The following is an 11,067-nucleotide window of genomic DNA, read 5'->3' on the forward strand; positions in this document are numbered from 1 at the left end:
CATTTTAAGCAGAACTAGTTTTTCAAGCACCTCAATGTTTATGACGTCATATCGCCCCAAATGTGTCTCGTTCAACCTTACAATTTTACAGATACATTCATTGGTCTACAATCTCTGCAAATTGTGTTGCGAATGTAGCTAGCAGTAATTAGCAATTAAAACGTAATGCATTATGACGAAGTAACATTGCATAAAGTGACTGACTTTTTTCCTTTCATCATTTTTTAGGGGAGGGGTTACAGTGAGAAAAAGTCACGTAAAGGTCTGAACATATGTGTAAAGTTGGTTGGAAATCGTAAGCTCCTTCGATTCTCAAATACTGAGTCAATGTAGCATTATCTTTGCTGGAATTGGCAAAAATGGTTCAAGTGGCTCTGAGTACTATGGGATTTAACCTCTGAGGTCATTAATCCCCTAGAACTTGAACTACTTAAACCTAACTATAAGGACATCACACACACCCAAGCCCGAGGCAGGATTTGAACCTCCGACCGTAGCGGTGGCGCGGTTCCAGACTGTAGCGCCTAGAACCGCTCGGCCACCCTGGCCGGCTTGTCGGAATTCAGTGCTATTTATTACATATATTAGTATGAAAACAAATATTTTAATAGGTGTGTTGTTTTCAATGCAACTCTCACTTCAATGCAAAATTTGTAAAATTATGGCGGTTTTTGTCTTTCTGGTCCGTCAATGTTGGACGGCAAATATTTCGTTCATCAGACTTCCTACGTCCGCCCTCGTTTCTAGCGAACAAGTCCCTCTTACCGTTGCTTTTCACCTATCTCTAGGAGGAACACTACTCTTCTAATATATTGCAAGTATAAATTGAAAAGGGTAGGAGACAGACAGCAGCCATGTCATACTCCTATTCCGAGTTCTATCCAGTTGGTACTTACTTCTTTCACTTTCACTGACGCTTTGTGTATTAAATATGACGAGTTTATTAGTCGTCTGATTTCTCAGACTTGGAGCCTCATCGCAAGCCACATTATCAAAGGCCTTATCCAGGTATGTAAAGCACATTTAAAGATCTCTTCTCTATTCAGTAAACCTCTCTCCCAAAAATTCGCAAGAATCCGACTGCGTTTGTATCCGATGTTAGCGGCGCCCTCAAGAAATGCGGAAGACAACGAAATACCACTGCAGATTATTTTCCCTGCATAACGCAGTCTCCATTTTGTACTCAAAATATGGTTTCAATATTACAGATACAAACAAAATGAGTAAAGAGAGAACACTGAAACAAATAACCCTAATTTTTTCACATATATAGTGTTGCTGGAGGGAACTGACGCCATGAATCCTGCAGGGCCGTCCATTAATCCGTAAGACTACGAGAGGATGGAGATATCTTCTGAACTGCACCTTGCAAGGCATCGCAGATATACTCAACAATGTTCATGTCTGGGAGTTTGGTGGGCTGCGGAAGTGTTTAAAATCAGAAGAGTGTTCCTGTAGTCACTTTGTAGCAATTTTGGACGTTCGGGGTGTCGCATTGTCCTGCTGGAATTGCCCAAGTCCGTCGGAATGCACAGTGGTCATGAATGGATACAGGTGATCAGACAGGATGTTTACGTACGTGTCACCTGTCAGATGCGTATCTAGACGTATCAGGGGTCCCATGTCACTCCAACTGCACACGTCCTGCACCATTACAGAGCCTCCAGCAGCTCGAACAGTCCCCTGCTGATATGCAGAGTCCATGGATTCATGAGGTTCTCTCCATACCCATACACGTCCATCCTCTCGTTACAATTTGAAACGAGACTCGATCGACCAGGCAACATGTTTCCAGTCATCAACAGTCGAATGTCGGTGTTGACGGGCCCAGGCGAGGTGTAAAGCTTTGTGTCGTGCAGTCATCAAGGGTACATGAGTGGGCCTTCGGCTCCGAAAGCACATATCGATTATGATCCGTTAAATGGTACTCACACAGACACTTGTTGATGGCCCATCACTGAAATCTGCAGCAGTTTGCGGAAGGGTTGCACTTCTGTCACGTTGAACTATTCTCTTCGGTCGTCGTTGGTCCCGCTCTCGCAGGATCTTCTTCCGGCCGCAGCGTAGTCGGAGAGTTGATGTTTTACCGGATTCCTAATATTCACTGTACACTCGTCAAATGATCGTATCGGCAAATTCCCACTTCATCGCTACCTTGGAGATGGCGTATCCCATCGCTCGTGCGCCAACTATAACATCACGTTCAAAATCACTTAAATCTTGAGAACCTGCCACTGTAGCAGCAGTAACCGATCTAACAACTACGCCAGACACTTGTTGTCTTATACAGGCGTTGCCGACCGCAGCGCCGTATCTACCCGTTTACATATCTCTGTATTTGAATACTCATGGCTATACCAGTTTCTGTGGTGGTTCAGTGTACATGTATGTATATATCAATATTAATGTTAATTTCCCGTTAAGGAGAGCGATAAAACACAATCAATTTTCATTCTTTTTTCTTTCCAAAAGCCTCTCATATATTCACTGTGTTTGTTCTTCCTCTCTTCTGTCCACTTTTTCCCTGTTTTCTTCTTTTTGGGCGTCCGATGAAATTTTTGTTTTCCGATTTTTTCTGGGTATTTTTCCCTGTCTGTCATTTCTTCCTGGCAGATGTTCAGTTTTTTGAGGCCTCCCGTGGTTTCCTCTACCCATTTGGTTGTCACTGTACTTCATGTCATTACGTTAAAATTTTTCTTGGTGAATCTAGTTTCATTCATCCCATGTATGCGTCCGTAGATCTTGCTTTCTTTTCCTGTTGTTATTTTTAATCGTCTCTCTCTATTCGTACAGTTCTTTACCCAGATCGCCTCTTATCGAATTGGCTCGTAGATCTTCCTCGTATTTTCCACTCTTGTTTTTCCATCTCCTTAATTTTCGTTCTTCCCTCGATTGCTGTTGTTTCTAAGGCATAAAACGCCCCGGTAAGACTACTGTAGTGTCGTAATTTGGTATTGACGGAAATTTTGTGTTAACTTCCCGTACTTTGTTACCAGTGGGTGTTTGTCTGCGGATTTTGTGTCCGTGCATTGCTTTTTTTCATATGAGATTTGTAGTCCTGTTTTGGCTGAGATTTCTGTAGTGTGTCTAAAGTTTCCTTGGCTTCTTTCCTGTTATTTGTTATGATGACTATATCATCAGCAAAGAGCAGATATTTTATGTTTGCGGTTCTATCCTTGTGTCTCCCCCTCTTTATTCCATTGACTCCTTTGTCCCATGTCCTGACTACTGGTATTTCCTCCAATACCGAATTAAATAGAATGGGCGAAAACCCATCTCCGGGTGCCTCACCCTTGCTGTCTTGATTCGAATGGTTCCGAGATCTCTGCCATAAACATCAAGTTGGATGATGTATTTGTTAATGTTTCCTGGATTAGCTTCCTTGTTTTGTTGTCTACCTTCGGTTCCTCCAGTGTGTTGAAGAGCGTTTCTCTATCTATGTAGTCGTAGGCCTTCTTGAAGTCGACGAATGTTACTGTGGTGTTCCTGGACTTTCTTGTTGTCAATATTGTTCTCAGGATCCAGATCTGTTCACTACACGATCTTCCCATCGGTATTCTCCTACCTGCGAATTTATTTGAGGCTCTACCCGGTTTAATAAGGATTTTGATAGAATTTTTTTGTCACAGGCAGCAGTGAAATTCCTCTGTAATTACTAGGGTCTGTTTTGTCTCCTTTCTCATGGTGGGGCAGTATTATCGCTGACTTCCATTCTTCTGGCACCATTTCCGTCCTCGGATGTTTTTTATGATTCTTTGTATTGCCGGTGTGATGTATTCGTGATGTAGTTTCCAGATTCTTGCAGTCTGTCCATCTTCTCTAGATACTCGTTATTTTTCAGTGATTGTATTATTTTCAAGATCTCCCCGTGTATTGGCGTTTTGGAATCGAGGCTGGGTCCTGGCTTGATGATGTTTGGTTTGTGAGACGCTCAATTGCGTGCTTATCGGTGCCCGTACTAGGTCACAATCTTTACATAGTCCAATCTCACTACGTTCACGAATGATGATGAAATGATGAGGGAAACACAAACACCCAGTATCCGGGCAGATAAAGTCCCCAACACGGCCGGGAATCGAACCCGAGACCCTGTGATCCAGAGCAGTAATGCTAGCCACTAGACCATGGGATTCTGGCTTCTCAAACTGTGGGACCTGCATCGGTTTATCACTGTTTAGTAGTATGTTAAAGTATTGCGCTAATATTTCACAGGTCTTTTTCGGGTTTGTCTACAGTATTCCATCTTGTCTTTTGAAGCATAAGTTCGGTAGTTAATATCCTGTCATATTTTCTCTGAATGTTCTGTAAAAATTTCGTGTGTTGTTGAAGTCCTCTTCTAACTCTTTCAATGTGTTGTTTTCATAATTTCTTTTTTTCTGTAAGGATTATTTTCGAAATGGTCTTCTGAATCCTGTTGAATTCCTGCCATTTCTCGGATGTTCTGTGACTTAAATTTTTCCAGGCTTGTATTTTGTCTTGTATGGCTCCGTAACATGTCCGTGTTTACTTTTTCTCGGTCGTTGCCCCGGTTTCATCAGTTCTTTAACTTTTTCTGACAGTTCTGTCGAGTCGTTACTGGGTCTGTTCGCAAATTTCTGTTGGTTCTCTTGATTTCTCTATAGGGTATATATTTTGTCTTAATTTGGAGTAGATTGTGAACGGATTCGAAAAGCCTTTCCTTGTTCTTACATTCATAATTGCTCTGGTGTTTTTCATGGATCTAGCAGTCTCGTCTCTCTGAAATTGTCCTAGGGCGTTACTGGGGGATTTCTAAGTTCGGAGTTTGTTGTGTGGTTTCTGGAACTGGCAGACATGGTTTTGAAGTTGAAATTCCTGCAAACGTTTATCAGGTTCTCTCCATTCTTGCTTTACTGCTTGTGGGCCGTGTGTTTTTTCCTGTTATGTCTTTGAATTTTCTTTCACTGCCTAATTGGGTATTAAAATCTCCCAGTAAAACTTTCACGTGCTTCGTGCGGTTTTGTTATTGCTTTCTTCCAGATCTTCCCAGAAATCTTCCATCATCTACGGGTTTTTCTTGTTGTAATAGTTTGTGGGGCATGTGAATTGATTAGTGTACCGGCTTGGTTTCCAGATAATATCCTGCGCGTTGATATTTTTTCTGATTTGGAAGTGAAGTGTATGACAGAGTCCAGTATCTATTTGTGTATTGCAAATCCCGTTGCGAAGACTTTGAGATTTCTACCAGGAATAGTTATGGCTAGTTTCCCCTTGTATATTCCGTAGTTTTCCGAGTGGAAGTGGTTCTTATCTGACAATCGCGTTTCCTGTATTGCCAGAATTTTGATAATGAATTTATCCACGGTGTTTGTCATTTGTTTCAATTTACCTGGTTTCAGCAGTGTGTTGGTGTTGAGTGTGATATATTCTCTTAGTTTTGAGCGTTTATAAGAAGCTCAAGTTCTCTTCATGACATGCCTGATGCCCTGGACCCCGACGAACAGGTCTATTGCCGAGTCCCGTTGACTGGGGCCCAGGGAAGTGGATTCTTTTCCATTGTTCTGTCATGATTATAGGTTCGTGTTGAGGTTTTGGTGGTGAAATCCCGAAGGATCTCATGTAATTTTACTGGAGTTTTGAGTTCCAGAGCCGAGCTCGCAGTACCAACAGGCGCTGACTAGGGTATCGGCGTCTACCACACAGACGTGTCTGGATTTTTGGGTTTCACCTGTAACCCTAGGCAGGGGCCTTCACATCGTACTACCACCCCGAGCAAGATGGACCCAGACTTTTTTAGTGAGGCTTTACTCCTACCCCTCCTCCTTCTTTACCACTTGCAAGATGAGGCCCTGGGCTTGGGAACAGCAATGGAGGAGTTATACATGGAAAAACAAGTTAGCAAAGGACGGAATATTCCCGAATTCGAATCTCGCTCCAGCACATAGTTTTAATCTGCCAGGAAGTTTCATATCAACGCACACTCCGCTGCAGAGTGAAAATCTCATTCTGGAAACTTCCCCCAGCCTGTAGGTCAGCCATATCTCCGCAATATCCTTTCTTTCAGGAGTGCTAGTTCTGCAAGGTTCGCAGGAGAGCTTCTGTAAAGTTTGGACGGTAGGAGACAAGGTACTGGCGGAAGTAAAGCTGTGAGGACGGGGCGTGAGTCGTGCTTGGGTAGCTCAGTTGGTAGAGCACTTGCCTTCGAAAGGCAGAGGTCCCGAGTTCGAGTCTCGGTCCGGCACACAGTTTCAATCTGCCAGGAAGTTTCACATTCCTCACCTGTTTAATTGAAATTTTTACACAATGCTCTATTAAAGATTCATATGGACATCGACTACACTTTTTATATACGTCGTATGTAAATATGTATACATTATACACAGGAGAAAAATTGTTAACTAAAATTTCGAAAATCTCTTGACAAATCTATAAAATTTGTACAGAATAGTCTACTAGATGTTCGGATAATAAGATCCCTTCGTCTTGGAGATTATATGGGTTAATTAATGATTATTATGTTACAATCCTCTTGTAGTAGTTGACCGTGTATATCGAGACTTCGTTCATTGGTAAATGCAATGGTGTGGTACTAACTGATGGAGACGCATTAAGAACTTATAAAATTTAATTTATTTCCTTTATCACTCTGCACAAATATAAACACACTATTATTCAAACTGCGTGCCACTACTATTAAACATAGAGATCAATCCTTCGCTGCGCAACCGCCTTTGGCTCACGCAGCCTACACCTTCCACAGCTTCTCAACAACTGCCTCTGCTTGCGACTCTCTGCACCCCTGGGCATTGTCGCCCTCCAAAGAACAACCACTTACAGATACTACACACCAGTACCCTCACAGGATGGAGAAAGGCTACATATTTTTTAAAATATATGTTGTATATAAGTAAACATGTAATATATAAAATGGAAACGATGTTAGCAAAAATCTCGAAAAGTTCATCACTTATTTTCCTCAAATTTTTGCACGATACTGAAATAAAATTTGGACAGCCATAGACTATATATTTTAAGTGTATGCTTTACATACATAATAAAATTTGAACAGCCAAATATATATATATATATATATATATATATATATATATATATATGGTGTTACAAAAAGGTACGGCCAAACTTTCAGGAAACATTACTCACACACAAATAAAGAAAAGATGTTATGTGGACATGTGTCCGGAAACGCTTAATTTCCATGTTAGAGCTCATTTTAGTTTCGTCAGTATGTACTGTACTTCCTCGATTCACCGCCAATTGCCGCCACTGCCGTCTGCTTCACGTCTGCTATGCAGCGAGCTACCTTAATTTAAGTATTAACTGTATTTTTCTTACTTGTCACTTCTTCTTTCGTGTGTATTTGTTTTTGGGAAGCTTTAATTGTCGGGTGCTATTAATAGTGTTCCATAGATTTCGTGTTTGTTTTGAATACAGTCAGAGAGTCCCTTTAGTCAACCATAGTGCCAGTAGTGCTAGTGTTTGTTTTCAATACAGTCCAGAGACAGACAGTGCTATTTTCATTGTTTTCTACAAGAAGTGCCTAGCAACCACAGTTTAGTGAATAAACAGCCGCCTTTAGTGAATTAGCAGTCTAGTTAAATGTTGATTAACTCTCTTCAGTAAATTGATTCCTTAGGATGGATAGGATGTGTGACTGCTGTGTACGGACGCAGGAGGAGCTGGCCACTGTTCGCGAACAGCTGAGCGTGTTGATGGCCGCGGTCAGCCGTCTTCAGGCTGCTGCCTCGGAGTGTAGCGGCAGTGGGGAGTCTGGTGCGTCGCAACGTACACCCCAGGTGTTACATGCTTCACCCACTGTCCCTGCTGTCGAGACATCTTCGCGTGTACTGGGCGCGGTTGGGCCACCCTCTCCCCAAGGGGAGTGGCGGGTTCAGCGGCGTTCGCGGCGCACGAGGCGGAGGGTCAATGTGGAGGCTGGCCGTGTGGCATCGCCCGCTCTGCCTGTGAGTGGACATGTGGCTGCTCCTTCAGCAAGGTCCGAGCAGGCACACGGGGGGAGGGGTTTATTAGTAATTGGGAGCTCCAACGTTAGGCGGGTGATGGAGCCCCTTAGGGAAATAGCGGGAAGGTCGGGGAAGAAGACCAGTGTTTACTCTGTCTGCTTGCCGGGGGGTCTCATCCGAGATGTGGAGGAGGCCCTACCGGCGGCGATAGAGAGCACTGGGTGCACCCGACTGCAAATTGTTGCTCATGTCGGCACCAATGACTCCTGCCGTCTGGGTTCAGAGGTCATCCTCAGTTCGTACAGGCGGTTGGCGGAATTGGTGAAGGCGGAAAGCCTCGCTCGCGGGGTGGAATCAGAGCTAACTATTTGTAGTATCGTTCCCAGAACCGATCGCGGTCCTCTGGTTTGGAGCCGAGTGGAAGGCTTAAACCAGAGGCTCAGACGATTCTGCGGAGATCTGGGGTGCAAATTTCTCGACCTCCGCTATCGGGTGGAGAAATGTAGGGTCCCCCTGAATAGGTCAGGCGTGCACTACACACCGGAAGCGGCTACAAGGGTAGCGGAGTACGTGTGGAATGCACATGGGGTTTTTTTAGGTTAGATACTTCCCTCCCTAGACTCGACAAGACGCCTCCTGAGACGCGGCAGGGTAGGAGTAGGCAAAATGCAACAGGGAATAACAATATTAATGTGCTAATAGTAAACTGCAGGAGCGTCTACAGAAAGGTCCCAGAACTGCTCTCATTAATAAACGGTCACAACGCCCATATAGTACTAGGGACAGAAAGTTGGCTGAAACCAGACGTAAACAGTAATGAAATCCTAAACTCAGATTGGAATGTATACCGCAGAGACAGGCTGGACAGTGAAGGGGGAGGCGTGTTTATAGCGATAAGAAGTGCAATAGTATCGAAGGAAATTGACGGAGATCCGAAATGTGAAATGATTTGGGTGAAGGTCACGGTTAAAGCAGGCTCAGACATAGTAATTGGATGTCTCTATAGGCCCCCTGGCTCAGCAGCTGTTGTGGCTGAGCACCTGAAGGATAATTTGGAAAATATTTCGAGTAGATTTCCCCACCATGTTATAGTTCTGGGTGGAGATTTTAATTTGCCGGATATACACTGGGAGACTCAGACGTTCATAACGGGTGGCAGGGACAAAGAATCCAGTGAAATTTTTTTAAGTGCTTTATCTGAAAACTACCTTGAGCAGTTAAACAGAGAACCGACTCGTGGCGATAACATATTAGACCTTCTGGTGACAAACAAACCCGAACTATTTGAAAAAGTTAACGCAGAACAGGGAATCAGCGATCATAAAGCGGTTACGGCATCGATGATTTCAGCCGTAAATAGGAATATTAAAAAGGGTAGGAAGATTTTCCTGTTTAGAAAAAGTGACAAAAAGCAGATTTCAGAGTACCTGTTGGCTCAACACAAAAGTTTTGTCTCAAGTACAGATAGTGTTGAGGATCAGTGGACAAAGTTCAAAACCGTCGTACATAATGTGTTAGATGAGTATGTGCCAAGCAAGATCGTAAGAGATGGAAAAGAGCCACCGTGGTACAACAACCGAGTTAGAAAACTGCTGTGGAAGCAAAGGGAACTTCACAGCAAACATAAACATAGCCAAAGCCTTGCAGACAAACAAAAATTACGCGAAGCGAAATGTAGTGTGAGGAGGGCTATGCGAGAGGCGTTCAATGAATTCGAAAGTAAAGATCTGTGTACTGACTTGGCAGAAAATCCTAAGAAATTTTGGTCTTATGTCAAAGCGGTAGGTGGGTCAAAACAAAATGTCCAGACACTCTGTGACCAAAATGGTACTGAAACAGAGGATGACAGACTAAAGGCCGAAATACTAAATGTCTTTTTCCAAAGTTGTTTCACAGAGGAAGATTGCACTGTAGTTCCTTCTCTAGATTGTCGCACAGATGACAAAATGGTAGATATCGAAATAGACGACAGAGGGATAGAGAAACAATTAAAATCGCTCAAAAGAGGAAAGGCCTCTGGACCAGATGGGATACCAGTTCAATTTTACACAGAGTACGCGAAGGAACTTGCCCCCCTTCTTGCAGCGGTGTACCGTAGGTCTCTAGAAGACCGTAGCGTTCCAAAGGATTGGAAAAGGGCACAGGTCATCCCCGTTTTCAAGAAGGGACGTCGAGCAGATGTGCAGAACTATAGACCTATATCTCTAACGTCGATCAGTTGTAGAATTTTGGAACACGTATTGTGTTCGAGTATAATGACTTTTCTGGAGACAAGAAATCTACTCTGTAGGAATCAGCATGGGTTTCGAAAAAGACGGTCATGTGAAATCCAGCTCGCGCTATTCGTCCACGAGACTCAGAGGGCCATAGACACTGGTTCACAGGTAGATGCCGTGTTTCTTGACTTCCGCAAGGCGTTCGATACAGTTCCCCACAGTCGTTTAATGAACAAAGTAAGAGCATATGGACTATCAGACCAATTGTGTGATTGGATTGAGGAGTTCCTAGATAACAGGACGCAGCATGTCATTCTCAATGGAGAGAAGTCTTCCGAAGTAAGAGTGATTTCAGGTGTGCCGCAGGGGAGTGTCATAGGACCGTTGCTATTCACCATATACATAAATGACCTTGTGGATGACATCGGAAGTTCACTGAGGCTTTTTGCGGATGATGCTGTGGTGTATCGAGAGGTTGTAACAATGGAAAATTGTACTGAAATGCAGGAGGATCTGCAGCGAATTGACGCCTTGTGCAGGGAATGGCAATTGAATCTCAATGTAGATAAGTGTAATGTGCTGCGAATACACAGAAAGGTAGATCCTTTATCATTTAGCTAGAAAATAGCAGGTCAGCAACTGGAAGCAGTTAATACCATAAATTATCTGGGAGTACGCATTAGGAGTGATTTAAAATGGAATGATCATATAATGTTAATCGTCGGTAAAGCAGATGCCAGACTGAGATTCATTGGAAGAATCCTAAGGAAATGCAATGCGAAAACAAAGGAAGTAGGTTACAGTACGCTTGTTCGCCCACTGCTTGAATACTGCTCAGCAGTGTGGGATCCGTACCAGATAGGGTTGATAGAAGATATAGAGAAGATCCAACGGAGAGCAGCGCGCTTCGT

At 43.4% G+C, this 11,067-nt stretch overlaps 1 non-coding gene across 1 annotated transcript; it reads left to right on the top strand.

The window, feature by feature from the left end:
• Nucleotides 1-6,125: 6,125 nt before the first annotated feature.
• On the top strand, nucleotides 6,126-6,200 carry Trnas-cga. The gene has a single exon. It is a non-coding gene; the product is annotated as a tRNA-Ser (tRNA).
• The last annotated feature ends 4,867 nt before the right edge of the window (nucleotides 6,201-11,067 follow it).

The sequence above is a fragment of the Schistocerca piceifrons genome, chromosome 10 (genome assembly GCF_021461385.2).
Source record: "Schistocerca piceifrons isolate TAMUIC-IGC-003096 chromosome 10, iqSchPice1.1, whole genome shotgun sequence".
NCBI classification, from domain to species: Eukaryota; Metazoa; Arthropoda; class Insecta; order Orthoptera; family Acrididae; genus Schistocerca; species Schistocerca piceifrons.